The 14666-nt window shown below is 39.3% G+C and overlaps 1 long non-coding RNA gene and 1 pseudogene across 1 annotated transcript in view; both read left to right on the top strand.

The window, feature by feature from the left end:
* LOC121435045 overlaps positions 1 to 14666 on the top strand; it is an 86812-nt gene that overhangs the window by 23830 nt on the left and 48316 nt on the right. The window lies entirely within an intron of this gene.
* LOC121435044 lies at positions 92 to 549 on the top strand (annotated as a pseudogene).

Below are 14666 nucleotides of genomic sequence, written 5' to 3'. Positions count from 1 at the left end.
CCACTGTTAGACACTTCCTGTTGCCCATCCTTTCCTCTTGGAGAGGAAACGTCAATACATCACCGTCAGTAAGGAGTCTCCCACCTCGACTGTTGTGGTTGCCCTTACCATCATGCTGAAGAATAAAGGCAAAGGAGGCAAAAACAAGCACAGAGGTAAAAATGAAAATGAATCTGGAAAAAGAGAGTTGGTGTTATAAGAAGATGGGCAAGAGTATGCCCAGGTGATCAAAATGCTGGGAAAGGGACAGTTGGAAGCAGCGTGTTTCGACGGTGTAAGGAAGGGCTGTGCCACATCAGAGGAAAGTTGAGAAAAAAGGTTTGGATAAATACCTCAGACATTATATTGATTGGTCTATGAGACTATCAAGATAACAAAGCTGATGTAATCTTAAAGTATAATGCAGATGAAGCAAGAAGTCTGAAGGCGTATGGAGGACTTCCAGAACATGCAAAAATCAATGAAACAGACACATTTGGTTCTGGGGATGATGATGAAATCCAGTTTGATGATATTGGAGATGATGATGAAGACATTGATGATATCTAAGTAACCTAAGCATGCTACATCCCAAGTTTTCTGAAGATAGTTTTGCATACTTGGGATCTTGACCTTCAGCTGTTTAGTAAAACTTCTTTTAGCATGAGTATGACTTGTTAAAGCAGATTGATGTATTTTTATTTTTTTAGGTATTTCTTTGAAAACCAAAGATGTTATCGTAAGAGACATGTTAACCCTTTGTTCTTATAGATGTAACTGAACTTAGGGGTAGAGCAGTGTGCACTGTTGAGACTGCCTTTCCATTTGTGATGCTTCATTTCTGGCACGTGAGTGCTTTGTGTCAGCAGTTCCGCCTGTCGAGCATCCTGGGCTCAATATGCCCCAGTTCCAGCACATCTGCTTCAGGCCCTTATGCCTTGAGACTTGAGTCAGATTTCCACATTTGTAGTCAGAATGCAGCTGTTTTTGTACTTATGGAGCCATGCCATTTTATACTTTTCATATTCTGTACATTTTAGCCTTTATGTTGTTGACACCCATAAATAGGCATTTCACAGTGCCGTTTTTAAATTACATCAGTAGCAATTTTGAGTTTTAAAAATTAGTCATTGCAGAAATTAAACACAAGATGATAATCATCTTGACTTTAGAAATACAGTAGTTGACAATGTTTATGTGTAATTTTTACTTTCCTAAGGCATTCGCAAGAATTGAAAATAAAAAGTGAAATAAATATGTTCTGATACTTGCATAGAGAATGTGGTTGTTAATAGCACATAAAACATTCTTTTACTTTGCAAAGTAGGTTTTGTAAAAAGTCATTTCCAAAAGTTAGCTACTGTATTGAGGCTTTGAATAATTTAATTGCTGTGTATGGTTTAAAGTTAATTACATAATTGTATAAACACAGTCTTCCTTAACCTAAGCATAGGTTAAAGGGAGAGGAGCCACAGCTTACTGCAAAGGCAGTCCCTGTTTCCTGAACGGCAGAGTCCAGAAGAGAAGCCCAGTGAAATATGTTGGCATAAAAATACTTTTTCCTTTTAATATGTTCATTGTCTCTCTGGTATGTAACAAAAATAAATGACTGGGTGATTTTTAGTTCAAAAATATAAGGGTTTTGATATAAAGATGAATACTTTGCATTGTTAAGGATCTTGGCCTATTGATACAAATTTAAGGTTGATTTTATACACTGTGTATACTGCCAATATAGGCAAACCAGTCTCTCAGATTTCCTGCTTCACAGAAAAGTCTGCTAGATCCTATGGGCCTGTATACTGAAATGGATGCCCCAATAGTACAAAAGAACTTTGGGTGGCTGTCCAGGCAGCAAGATGTCTCTGTCCTTTCTAGATCTTTAAAAGTTGCTTACAATGCATTTCTTGTTTGCTTAGGTAATATTATATCCTTTTAGGGTCTTTGATAGTGTTGAAGACAGACAGTTATAGTTTTCCTTAGTTATAATAAAAGATAAATTAGATATAAAACTTTTGATTCACAAAGATAAGATAGATGATAGAATATTTTCTTTAATTTCTGCCTAGTACAAATAGACTAAATATTGTAACTGTAATTCTTATTGATGCCTGTTTTGCTATCTGTAACTTTACTATGTTTAAGTTAAACCCTTTCATTTTATTTAGACAGAATAGGGGAGATGATATGGGATGTCCTTATGTATATGTATTGCTTTTATTGGTTGATAAATAAAGCTGTTTTGGCCAATGGCTTAGCAGAGTAAAACTAGGCAGCTAAATATGAACAGAGATATAGAGAAAGAGTAGGCAGAGTCAAGAAGACACCATGTAGCTGAAGGAGAAAGACACCAGGACCATACCTGTAGGCCACTTCCTCATGATGATAGATAGGTTAATTGAAATGAGTTAATTTAAGATATAAAAGCTAGCTTAAGAATGTGCCTAAGACATTGGTTAAATGGTGTTGTAATTAGTATAGGTTTTTGTGTGAATATTCATGTCTGGGCAGATAAGAAACTAAAATACAGTCTCCATTTACACACTACAGTTGCCATTTACTAACTTGTGATGGTGAAAGTCGCTTAGGTTGTCCTAGATACTGAAATGAATGGCAGAATATTTTATAAGAAAGTAGTTATAAGGAGTTAGGAAAGTATTTTAGAGTATCACAGAACCAGGAATAAATGGTAGAATATTTGATAATTTCTAATGCCAAAACAGAAATAGAGTTAAAAAAAATTGAAAGTGGTTGCAAATGTTTTGATGGCGGTATGCTAGTATGCTCATGCATTCTTATGTAATTTTTGTCCTTTGCCTCTCTCGTCTTCAGTGTGGTTTTAACACTCACCTAAACTTCTGTAAGGTAATGGAGGGACAGTGGCCTTTTGCCATTTTGAAATTCAGGTCCTGAAAGGATAGGAAAGAGGAATTTTACTTTATAAACTTATTCCTATTTTCAGTTTCTTTCTTTGTAAATTTTCTGTCTACCCATCCATCCATCCATCCGTCCGTCCATCCATCTATCCATCTGTCATATCTATCTCTGTGTTTGTTTATCTGTGGGGTATGTTGTATGTTCTGGAGCATATGTGGACTCTAAAGGATACCTGCAAGAACTGGTCATCTCTTTCCACCATGCTGGGCCTGATTGAACTCAAGTGGTAGGCTTGGTGGAAAGAACCCAAAAAATTCTCTGAGTAAAAATTTGTCTTCCACTTTTTATGTGTTGCTAAACATTTAACATAGCAATGTCACCTTCCCTGTGTTCCATGAGGGAGCTCTCTGCCTACCTCCCATATTTCCAAGTTCTGAAAGAACTGAACTAATAGGTCCTCTACTACAGGTCTTTTTAACCTTTTCTCACCTGTAACTCATTTTTACCTGAGAAGTTTTATATTATACTGAGTATATAGATATGTGAAATAGGTATACAAATTAAAGATTTAATGGTAAAACATATTAAAGAAATTTATTTTAAAACAAAAGCATTTATTTTATCATCTTTTAAAGATGGAAGAATGTTTGCATACTAATGAGATGGATGGAGAATTTATTTGATAATGAACAACTTAGAATCTTGAGTATTTTTTTAAAGTTGGTGATTAACTTGATTTTATAATCAGTGCTGAGAATACTATATTTAAAGTTTTGGTTTTCCATTATTAAGCAGTTATGTTCTTTTAAAATTTGTTATTGTGTCTACATGGTGTGTGTGTGCATGTGTGTTGTGCATTGTGCACGTGATGGAGTGCATGTGGAGGTCAGAGAAAAATTTCTTTTTTTTTTATTGCGAAAAGAAGAAAAAAAAACATAAACAAAAAAACAAGTTTCCACCTCCTCCCAGCCTCCCATTTCCCTTCCCCTCCTCCCACCCTTCTCCCCCTCCTCCCACCCTTCTCCCCCTCCTCCCACCCTTCTCCGCCTCCCCCCACTCCTCTCCCCCTCCCTCTCCAGTCCACAGAGCAGTCCGGGTTCCCTGCCCTGTGGTAAGTCCTAGGTCCTCCCCCCTCCGTCCATATCTAGGAAGGTGAACATCCAAACTGGCTAGGCTCCCACAAAGCCAGCACATTAAGTAGGTTCAAAACCCCCTGCCATTGTCCTTGGTGTCTCATCAGCCCTCATTGTTCGCCATGTTCAGAGAGTCCGGTTTTATCCCATGCTTTTTCGGTCACAGTCCAGCTGGCCTTGGTGAGCTCCCCGTAGATCAGCTCCTCTGTCTCAGTGGGTGGATGCATGCCTCGTGGTCCCGAATTCTTTGCTCATGTTCTCCCTCCTTCTGCTCCTCCTTGGGACCTTGGGAGCTCAGTCCAGTGCTCCTGTGTGGGTCTCTGTCTCTATCTCTATCCATCACCAGATGAAGATTCTATGATGATATGCAAGATATTCGTCAGTATTGCTCTAGGATAGGGTCATTTCAGGTTCCCAATCCTCAGCTGCCCAAGGAACTAACTGGGAACCTCATCTTGGGCACTAGGGAGCCCCTCTAGGGTCAAGTCGCTTGCCCACCCTAAAGTGGCTCCCTTAACTAAGAATTGTGGTTCCGTGCTCCCCTATCCACCTTTCCTTTATCCCAATTCTCCCGTTTCCCAGGTCCCCCCTCCTTCCCTTCTACCTTTTCTCTCCCCATCTCCCCTTACCCCCATCCCACCCCCCCCAAGATCCCATTTTCTCCCCGGAAATTTGGTCTACTTCCCTTAGCGAAGAGGACAACTATATGTTTTTCCTTCGGTTCACCTTCTTCCTTAGCTTCTTTAGGTTCACCTATTGTAGACTCCGTGGTCCTTATTTATGGCTAGAAACCAATTATGAGTGAGTACATCCCATATTCATCTTTTTGGGTCTGGGACACCTCACTCAGGATAGTGTTTTCTATTTCCATCCATTTGCATGCAAAATTCGAGAAGTCATTGTTTTTTACCGCAGCGAAGTACTCTAGCGTGTATATATTCCATACTTTCTTCATCCATTCTTCCATTGAAGGGCATCTAGGTTGTTTCCAGGTTCTGGCTATTACAAATAATACTGCTATGAACATAGTTGAACAAATGCTTTTGTCATTTGATAGAGCATCTCTTGGGTATATTCCCAAGAGTGGTATTGCTGGGTCCAGGGGTAAGTTGATCCCGAATTTCCTGAGAAACCGAAACACTGACTTCCACAGTGGTTGCACAAGATTGCATTCCCACCAGCAATGGATGAGGGTACCCTTTCTTCCACAGCCTCTCCAGCAAAGGTTATCCTTGGTGTTTTTGAGTTTAGCCATTCTGACAGGTGTAAGATGATATCTCAAAGTTGTTTTGATTTGCATTTCCCTGATTGCTAAGGAAGTTGAGCACGACCTTAAGTGTCTTTTGGCCATTTGAACTTCTTCTGTTGAGAATTCTCTGTTCAGTTCAGTGCCCCATTTTTTAATTGGGTTAATTAGCATTTTAAAGTCTAGTTTCTTGAGTTCTCTATATATTTTGGAGATCAGACCTTTGTCTGTTGCGGGGTTGGTGAAGATCTTCTCCCAGTCAGTAGGTTGCCTTAGTGTCTTAGTGACAGTGTCCTTTGCTTTACAGAAGCTTCTCAGTTTAAGTAGGTCCCATTTATTCAATGTTGCCCTTAATGTCTGTGCTTCTGGGGTTATACATAGGAAGCGATCTCCTGTGCCCATCTGTTGTAGGGTATTTCCCACTTTCTCTTCTATCAGGTTCAGTGTGTTCGGACTGATATTGAGGTCTTTAATCCATTTGGACTTGAGTTTTGTGCACGGTGAGAGATATGGGTCTATTTTCATTCTTCTACAGGTTGACATCCAGTTGTGCCAGCACCATTTGTTGAAGATGCTTTCTTTCTTCCATTTTATACTTTTAGCTCCTTTATCGAAAATGAGGTGTTCATAGGTTTGTGGGATAACTCCGGGTCTTCTATACGATTCCATTGGTCGACTTCTCTGTTTTTATGCCAGTACCACACTGTTTTCATTACTGTAGCTCTGTAATAGAGTTTGAAGTCAGGGATGGTAATGCCTCCAGAAGATCCTTTATTGTATAGGATTGTTTTGGCTATCCTGGGTTTTTTGTTTTTCCATATAAAGTTGATTATTGTCTTCTCCAGATCTGTGAAGAATTTTGATGGGATCTTGATGGGGATTGCATTGAATCTATAAATTGCCTTTGGTAGAATTGCCATTTTTACTATGTTGATCCTCCCAATCCAAGAGCAAGGGAGGTCCATCCATTTTTTGGTATCCTCTTCAATTTCTTTCGTCAATGCCTTAAAGTTCTTGTCAAATAGATCTTTCACTTCCTTGGTTAGATTTACCCCAAGATATTTTATGCTGTTTGTGGCTATCGTGAATGGTGAAGCTTCTCTGATTTCCCTTTCTGCTTCCCTATCCTTTGTGTATAAGAGGGCGACTGATTTTTTGGAGTTGATCTTGTATCCTGCCACATTACTAAAGCTGTTTATCAGGTGTATAAGTTCTTTGGTGGAGTTTTGGGGGTCGCTTATGTACACTATCATATCATCTGCAAATAACGAAAGTTTAACTTCTTCCTTTCCAATTCGAATTCCCTTGATCCCATTATGTTGTCTTATTGCTATTGCTAGAACTTCAAGCACTATATTGAAGAGGTATGGTGAGAGTTGACAGCCTTGCCGTGTTCCTGAGTTAAGCGGGATGGCTTTGAGTTTCTCTCCGTTTAATTTGATGTTAGCTGTCGGCTTGCTGTATATAGCTTTTATTATATTTAGGTATGACCCTTGTATCCCTAATCTCTCCAAGACTTTTAACATAAATGGATGTTGAATTTTGTCAAATGCTTTTTCAGCATCTAATGAAATGATCATATGGTTTTTTTCTTTCAGTTTATTTATATGCTGGATTACATTGATAGATTTTCGTATGTTGAACCAGCCCTGCATCTCAGGAATGAAGCCTACTTGATCATAATGGGTAATTTTTCGGATGTGTTCTTGGATTCGATTTGCCAGTATTTTGTTGAGGATTTTTGCGTCGATATTCATGAGTGAGATTGGCCTGTAGTTCTCTTTCCTGGTTGAGTCTTTGAGTGGTTTTGGTATCAGAGTAATTGTGGCTTCATAAAAGGAATTTGGTAATGACCCTTCTGATTCTATATTGTGGAATACATTAAGGAGTATAGGTATTAGGTCTTCTTGGAAGTTCTGGTAGAATTCTGCATTGAAATCATCTGGTCCTGGGCTTTTTTTGGTAGGGAGGTTTTTGATAACAGCTTCTAATTCTTCGCGACTTACAGGTCTGTTTAGATTGTTCACCTGGTCCTGGTTTAGTTTTGGTAAATGGTATTTATCTAAAAAAGCGTCCATTTCTTTTACATTTTCCAGTTTTGTGGCATATAGGCTTTTGTAGTAAGATCTAATGACTGTCTGAATTTCCTCTGTGTCTGTGGTTATGTCCCCCTTTTCATTTCTGATCTTATTAATTTGCGTGTTCTCTCTCTTTCGTTTGATTAGATAGGGGTTTATCTATCTTGTTGATTTTCTCCAGGAACCAGCTTTTTGTTTCATTGATTCTTTGGATTGTTTTCTGCATTTCTATTTTGTTGATTTCAGCCCTCAACTTGATTATTTCCAGTCTTCTACTCCTCCTAGGTGAGTCTGCTTCTTTTCTTTCTAGAGCTTTCAAGTGGGCTGTTAAGTCTCCAATATGTGCTTTCTCTGTTTTCTTTAGGTGGGCACTTAGTGCTATGAACTTTCCTCTCAGGACTGCTTTCATAGTGTCCCATAAGTTCGAGTATGTTGTTTCTTTATTTTCATTGAATTCAAGGAAGACTTTAATTTCTTTCTTTATTTCTTCCTTAATCCAGGTATGGTTCAGTAGTTGACTGTTCAGTTTCCATGAGTTTGTAGGCTTTCTGGGGGTAGCATTGTTGTTGAATTCTAACTTTAATCCATGGTGATCTGATAAGACACAGGTGGTTACTAATATTTTTTTGTAACTGTGTAAGTTCGCTTTGTTACCAAGTATGTGGTCAATTTTCGAGAAGGTTCCATGAGCTGCAGAGAAGAAGGTATATTCTTTCCTCTTTGGGTGGAATAATCTATAGATGTCTGTTAAGTCCATTTGCTTCATTACCTCCATTAATTCTCTAATTTCTCTGTTAGGTTTCTGTCTGATTGACCTGTCCATTGGTGAGAGAGGAGTGTTGAAGTCTCCTACTATTAGTGTGTGCGGTTTGATGTCTGCCTTGAGTTTTAGTAATGTTTCTTTTACGTACGTGGGTGCTTTTATATTAGGGGCATAGATATTCAGGATTGAGACTTCTTCCTGATGAATTGTTCCTGTTATGAGTATAAAATGTCCCTCTCCATCTCTTCTGATTGATTTAAGTTTGAAGTCAACTTTGTTAGAAATTAGTATGGCCACACCTGCTTGTTTCTTAGGTCTATTTGCTTGATAAGCCTTTTCCCAGCCCTTTACTCTGAGTAGGTGCCTGTCATTGTGGTTGAGGTGTGTTTCTTGTAGACAGCAGAATGTTGTATCCTGTTTTTGTATCCAATCTCTTAGCCTGTGCCTTTTTATAGGTGAGTTGAGCCCATTGATATTAAGTGATATTAATGACCAGTGGTTGTTAACTCCGGTCACTTTTTAAGTAGTAGGGTTTGTGTGTTTTCCTTCTTTGATTTGTGCTGGTGAAGAGTCTCTAGATGTCTGAGTTATTGTGGTCATTGTTGGACTCCTTGGTTAGTGATTTTCCTTCTATTATTTTCTGTAAGGCTGGATTTGTGGCTACGTATTGTTTTTTTTTTTAATAATTTTTTTTATTAAGAAAAGAAGAAAAAAAAACATAAACAAAAAACAAGTTTCCACCTCCTCCCAGCCTCCCATTTCCCTCCCCCTCCTCCCACCCTTCTCCCCCTCCTCCCACCCTTCTACCCCTCCCCCCACTCCTCTCCCCCTCCCTCTCCAGTCCACAGTGCAGTCCAGGTTCCCTGCCCTGTGGTAAGTCCTAGGTCCTCCCCCCTCCGTCCATATCTAGGAAGGTGAACATCCAAACTGGCTAGGCTTCCACAAAGCCAGCACATTAAGTAGGATCAAAACCCCGTGCCATTGTCCTTGGCGTCTCATTAGCCCTCATTGTTCGCCATGTTCAGAGAGTCCGGTTTTATCCCATGCTTTTTCGGTCACAGTCCAGCTGGCCTTGGTGAGCTCCCAGTAGATCAGCTCCACTGTCTCAGTGGGTGGGTGCACGCCTCGTGGTCCCGACTTCTTTGCTCATGTTCTCCCTCCTTCTGCTCCTCATTGGGACCTTGGGAGCTCAGTCCAGTGCTCCAGTGTGGGTCTCTGTCTCTGTCTCCATCCATCACCAGATGAAGGTTCTATGATGATATGCAAGATATTCGTCAGTATTGGTCTCGGATAGGGTCATTTCAGGTTCCCAATCCTCAGCTACCCAAGGAACTAACTGGGAACCTCATCTTGGGCACTTGGGAGCCCCTCTAGGGTCAAATCTCTTGCTCACCCTAAAGTGGTTCCCTTAACTAAGAATTGTGGTTCCGTGCTCCCCTATCCACCTTTCCTTTATCCCAATTCTCCTGATTCCCCAAATCCCCCCTCCTTCCCTTCTACCTTTTCTCTCCCCATCTCCCCTTACCCCCATCCCACCCCACCCCCAAGATCCTAATTTTCTCCCCGGCAATTGGGTCTACTTCCCTTAGCCAAGAGGATAACTATATGTTTTTCCTTGGGTTCACCTTCTTACTTAGCTTCTTTAGGTTCACCTATTGTAGACTCCGTGGCCCTAATTTATGGCTAGAAACCAATTATGAGCGAGTACATCCCATGTTCATCTTTTTGGGTCTGGGACACCTCACTCAGGATAGTGTTTTCTATTTCCATCCATTTGCCTGCAAAATTCGAGAAGTCATTGTTTTTTACCGCAGCGTAGTACTCTAGCGTGTATATATTCCATACTTTCTTCATCCATTCTTCCATTGAAGGGCATCTAGGTTGTTTCCAGGTTCTGGCTATTACAAATAATACTGCTATGAACATAGTTGAACAAATGCTTTTGTCATATGATAGAGCATCTCTTGGGTATATTCCCAGGAGTGGTATTGCTGGGTCCAGGGGTAAGTTGATCCCGAATTTCCTGAGAAACCGAAACACTGACTTCCACAGTGGTTGCACAAGATGGCATTCCCACCAGCAATGGATGAGGGTACCCGTTCCTCCACAGCCTCTCCAGCAAAGGTTATCCTTGGTGTTTTTGACTTTAGCCATTCTGACAGGTGTAAGATGATATCTCAAAGTTGTTTTGATTTGCATTTCCCTGATTGCTAAGGAAGTTGAGCACGACTTTAAGTGTCTTTTGGCCTTTTGAACTTCCTCTGCTGAGAATTCTCTGTTCAGTTCAGTGCCCCATTTTTTAATTGGGTTAATTAGCATTTTAAAGTCTAGTTTCTTGAGTTCTTTATATATTTTGGAGATCAGACCTTTGTCTGTTGTGGGGTTGGTGAAGATCTTCTCCCAATCAGTAGGTTGCCTTTGTGTCTTATTGACTATGTCCTTTGCTTTACAGAAGCTTCTCAGTTTAAGTAGGTCCCATTTATTCAATGTTGCCCTTAATGTCTGTGCTTCTGGGGTTATACATAGGAAGCGATCTCCTGTGCCCAGCTCCTGTAGGGTACTTCCCACTTTCTCTTCTATCAGGTTCAGTGTGTTCGGGCTGATATTGAGGTCTTTAATCCATTTGGACTTGAGTTTTGTGCACGGTGATAGATAAGGGTCTATTTTCATTCTTCTACAAGATGACATCCAGTTGTGCCAGCACCATTTGTTGAAGATGCTTTCTTTCTTCCATTTTATACTTTTAGCTCCTTTATCGAAAATCAGGTATTCATAGGTTTGTGGGATAAAATCCGGGTCTTCTATACGATTCCATTGGTCGACTTCTCTGTTTTTATGCCAGTACCACACTGTTTTCATTACTGTAGCTCTGTAATAGAGTTTGAAGTCAGGGATGGTAATGCCTCCAGAAGATCCTTTATTGTATAGGATTGTTTTGGCTATCCTGGGTTTTTTGTTTTTCCATATAAAGTTGATTATTGTCTTCTCCAGATCTGTGAAGAATTTTGATGGGATCTTGATGGGGATTGCATTGAATCTATAAATAGCCTTTGGTAGAATTGCCATTTTTACTATGTTGATCCTCCCAATCCAAGAGCAAGGGAGGTCCATCCATTTTTTGGTATCCTCTTCAATTTCTTTCTTCAATGCCTTAAAGTTCTTGTCAAATAGATCTTTCACTTCCTTGGTTAGATGTACCCCAAGATATTTTATGCTGTTTTTGGCTATTGTGAATGGTGAAGCTTCTCTGATTTCCCTCTCTGCTTCCATATCCTTTGTGTATAAGAGGGCGACTGATTTTTTGGAGTTGATCTTGTATCCTGCCACATTACTAAAGCTGTTTATCAGCTGTAGGAGTTCTTTGGTGGAGTTTTTGGGGTCGCTTATGTACACTATCATATCATCTGCAAATAACGAAAGTTTAACTTCTTCCTTTCCAATTCGAATTCCCTTGATTCCATTATGTTGTCTTATTGCTATTGCTAGAACTTCAAGCACTATATTGAAGAGGTATGGGGAGAGTGGACAGCCTTGTCGTGTTCCTGAGTTAAGTGGGATGGCTTTGAGTTTCTCTCCGTTTAATTTGATGTTAGCTGTCGGCTTGCTGTATATAGCTTTTATTATATTTAGGTATGACCCTTGTATCCCTAATCTCTCCAAGACTTTTAACATAAATGGATGTTGAATTTTGTCAAATGCTTTTTCAGCATCTAATGAAATGATCATATGGTTTTTTTCTTTCAGTTTATTTATATGCTGGATTACATTGATAGATTTTCGTATGTTGAACCAGCCCTGCATCTCAGGAATGAAGCCTACTTGATCATAATGGATAATTTTTCGGATGTGTTCTTGGATTCGATTTGCCAGTATTTTGTTGAGGACTTTTGCGTCGATATTCATGAGTGAGATTGGCCTGTAGTTCTCTTTCCTGGTTGAGTCTTTGAGTGGTTTTGGTATCAGAGTAATTGTGGCTTCATAAAAGGAGTTTGGTAATGACCCTTCTGTTTCTATCTTGTGGAATACATTAAGGAGTATAGGTATTAGATCTTCTTGGAGGATCTGGTAGAATTCCGCATTGAAACCATCTGGTCCTGGGCTTTTTTTGGTAGGGAGGTTTTTGATAACCTCTTCTAATTCTTCGCGACTAACAGGTCTATTTAGATTGTTCACCAGGTCCTGATTTAACTTTGGTATATAATATTTATCTAGAAAAGTATCCATTTCCTTTACATTTTCCCATTTTGTGGCATATAGGCTTTTGTAGTAAGATCTAATGATTCTCTGAATTTCCTCTGTGTCTGTGGTTATGTCCCCCTTTTCATTTCTGATCTTATTAATTTGCAAATTCTCTCTCTGCCGTTTGATTAGCTTGGATAGTGGTTTGTCAATCTTGTTGATTTTCTCCAGGAACCAGCTTTTTGTTTCATTGATTTTTTGTATTGTTTTCTGTGTTTCTATTTTGTTGATTTCAGCCCTCATTTTGATTATTTCCAGTCTTCTACTCCTCCTAGGTGAGTCTGCTTCTTTTTTTTCTAGAGCTTTCAGGTGGGCTGTTAAGTCTCCAATGTGAGCTTTCTCTGTTTTCTTTAAGTGGGCACTTAGTGCTATGAACTTTCCTCTTAGGACTGCTTTCATAGTGTCCCATAAGTTTGAGTATGTTGTTTCTTTATTTTCATTGAATTCCAGGAAGACTTTAATTTCTTTCTTTATTTCTTCTTTAATCCAGCTGTGGTTCAATAGTTGACTGTTCAGTTTCCATGACTTTGTATGCTTTCTGGGGGTAGCATTATTGTTGAATTCTAACTTTAATCCATGGTGATCTGATAAGACACAGGTGGTTACTAATATTTTTTTGTAACTGTGGATGTTTGCTTTGTTACCGACTATGTGGTCGATTTTCGAGAAGGTTCCATGAGCTGCAGAGAAGAAGGTATATTCTTTCCTATTTGGGTGGAATGTTCTATAGATGTCTGTTAAGTCCATTTGATTCATTACCTCCACTAATTCTCTTATTTCTCTGTTAGGTTCCTGTCTGATTGACCTGTCCATTGGTGAGAGAGGAGTGTTGAAGTCTCCTACTATTAGTGTGTGCGGTTTGATGGCTGCCTTGAATTTTAGCAATGTTTCTTTTATGTACGTGGGTGCTTTTATATTAGGGGCATAGATGTTCAGGATTGAGACTTCATCCTGATGAACTGTTCCTGTTATGAGTATAAAATGCCCCTCTCCATCTCTTCTGATTGATTTAAGTTTAAAGTCAACTTTGTTAGAGATTAGTATGGCCACACCTGCCTGTTTCTTAGGTCCATTTGCTTGATAGGCCTTTTCCCAGCCCTTTACTCTGAGTAGGTGCCTGTCTTTGTGGTTGAGGTGTGTTTCTTGTAAACAGCAGAATGTTGGATCCTGTTTTCTTATCCAATCTCTTAGCCTGTGCCTTTTTATAGGTGAGTTGAGTCCATTGACATTAAGTGATATTAATGACCAGTGGTTGTTAACTCCGGTCATTTTTTTTTAGTCGTAGAGTTTGTGTGTTTCCCTTCTTTGTTTTGTGTTGGTGAAGGGTCTCTAGATGTCTGAGTTATTGTGGTCATTGTTGGACTCCTTGGTTAGTGATTTTCCTTCAATTACTTTCTGTAAGGCTGGATTTGTGGCTGTGTATTGTTTAAATTTGTTTTTATCCTGGAAAATTTTGTTTTCTCCATTTATAGTGAATGAAAGTTTGGCTGGATATAGTAGTCTGGGCTTGCATCCGTGGTCTCTTAGTTTTTGGAGAACATCTATCCAGGACCTTCTGGCTTTCATGGTTTCCATAGAGAAGTCAGGTGTAAGTCTGATAGGTTTACCTTTATAAGTAACTTGGCCTTTTTCCTTTGCGGCTCTTAATATTCTTTCTTTATTCTGTATATTTTGTGTTTTGATTATTATATGGCGAGGGGATGTTTTCTTTTGATCCAGCCTATTTGGTGTTCTGTATGCTTCTTGAACCTTCATAGGTACATCTGTCTTCAGGTTGGGAAAGTTTTCTTCTATAATTTTATTAAGTATATTTTCTGTACCGTTGAGCTGCACTTCTTCTCCTTCTTCTACTCCAATTATTCTTAGGTTTAGTCTTTTTATTGTGTCCCATATTTCCTGAATGTTTTGTGATGAGAGTTTGTTGGACTTGCTGTTTTCTTTGATCAGAGTGTTTATTTTCTCTATGTTATCCTCAGAATTGAGATTCTTTCTTCTATCTCTTGTATTCTGCTGGTTATACTTGATTCTGTAGTCTCTATTCGTTTACCTAGATTTTCCATGTCCAGTCGGCCCTCTGTTTGTGTTTTCTTCTTTGCCTCCATTTCAGTTTTCAAGTCATGAACTGTTTCCTTTATCTGCTTGATTGTTTTTCCTTGGTTTCCTAGGGTATCATTCACTGATTTACTCAATTCCTCGAACTTTCTATTATACTTCTCATCCATTTCTATAAGGGCGTTTTTTATATGCTGTTTAAGGGTGTCAATCACTTTCATGAAGTCAGTTTTTTCTACTTCTTCTTGATTAAGGTGTTCATGTCCTCCTGTTGTGGGGTCACTGGCTTCTGGTGGTTT

The sequence above is a fragment of the Microtus oregoni genome, unplaced genomic scaffold (genome assembly GCF_018167655.1).
Source record: "Microtus oregoni isolate MIOR12 unplaced genomic scaffold, Mior012 000045F_ref0000178, whole genome shotgun sequence".
Taxonomy (NCBI): domain Eukaryota; kingdom Metazoa; phylum Chordata; class Mammalia; order Rodentia; family Cricetidae; genus Microtus; species Microtus oregoni.
This window is presented reverse-complemented; position numbering and strand designations above follow the sequence as displayed.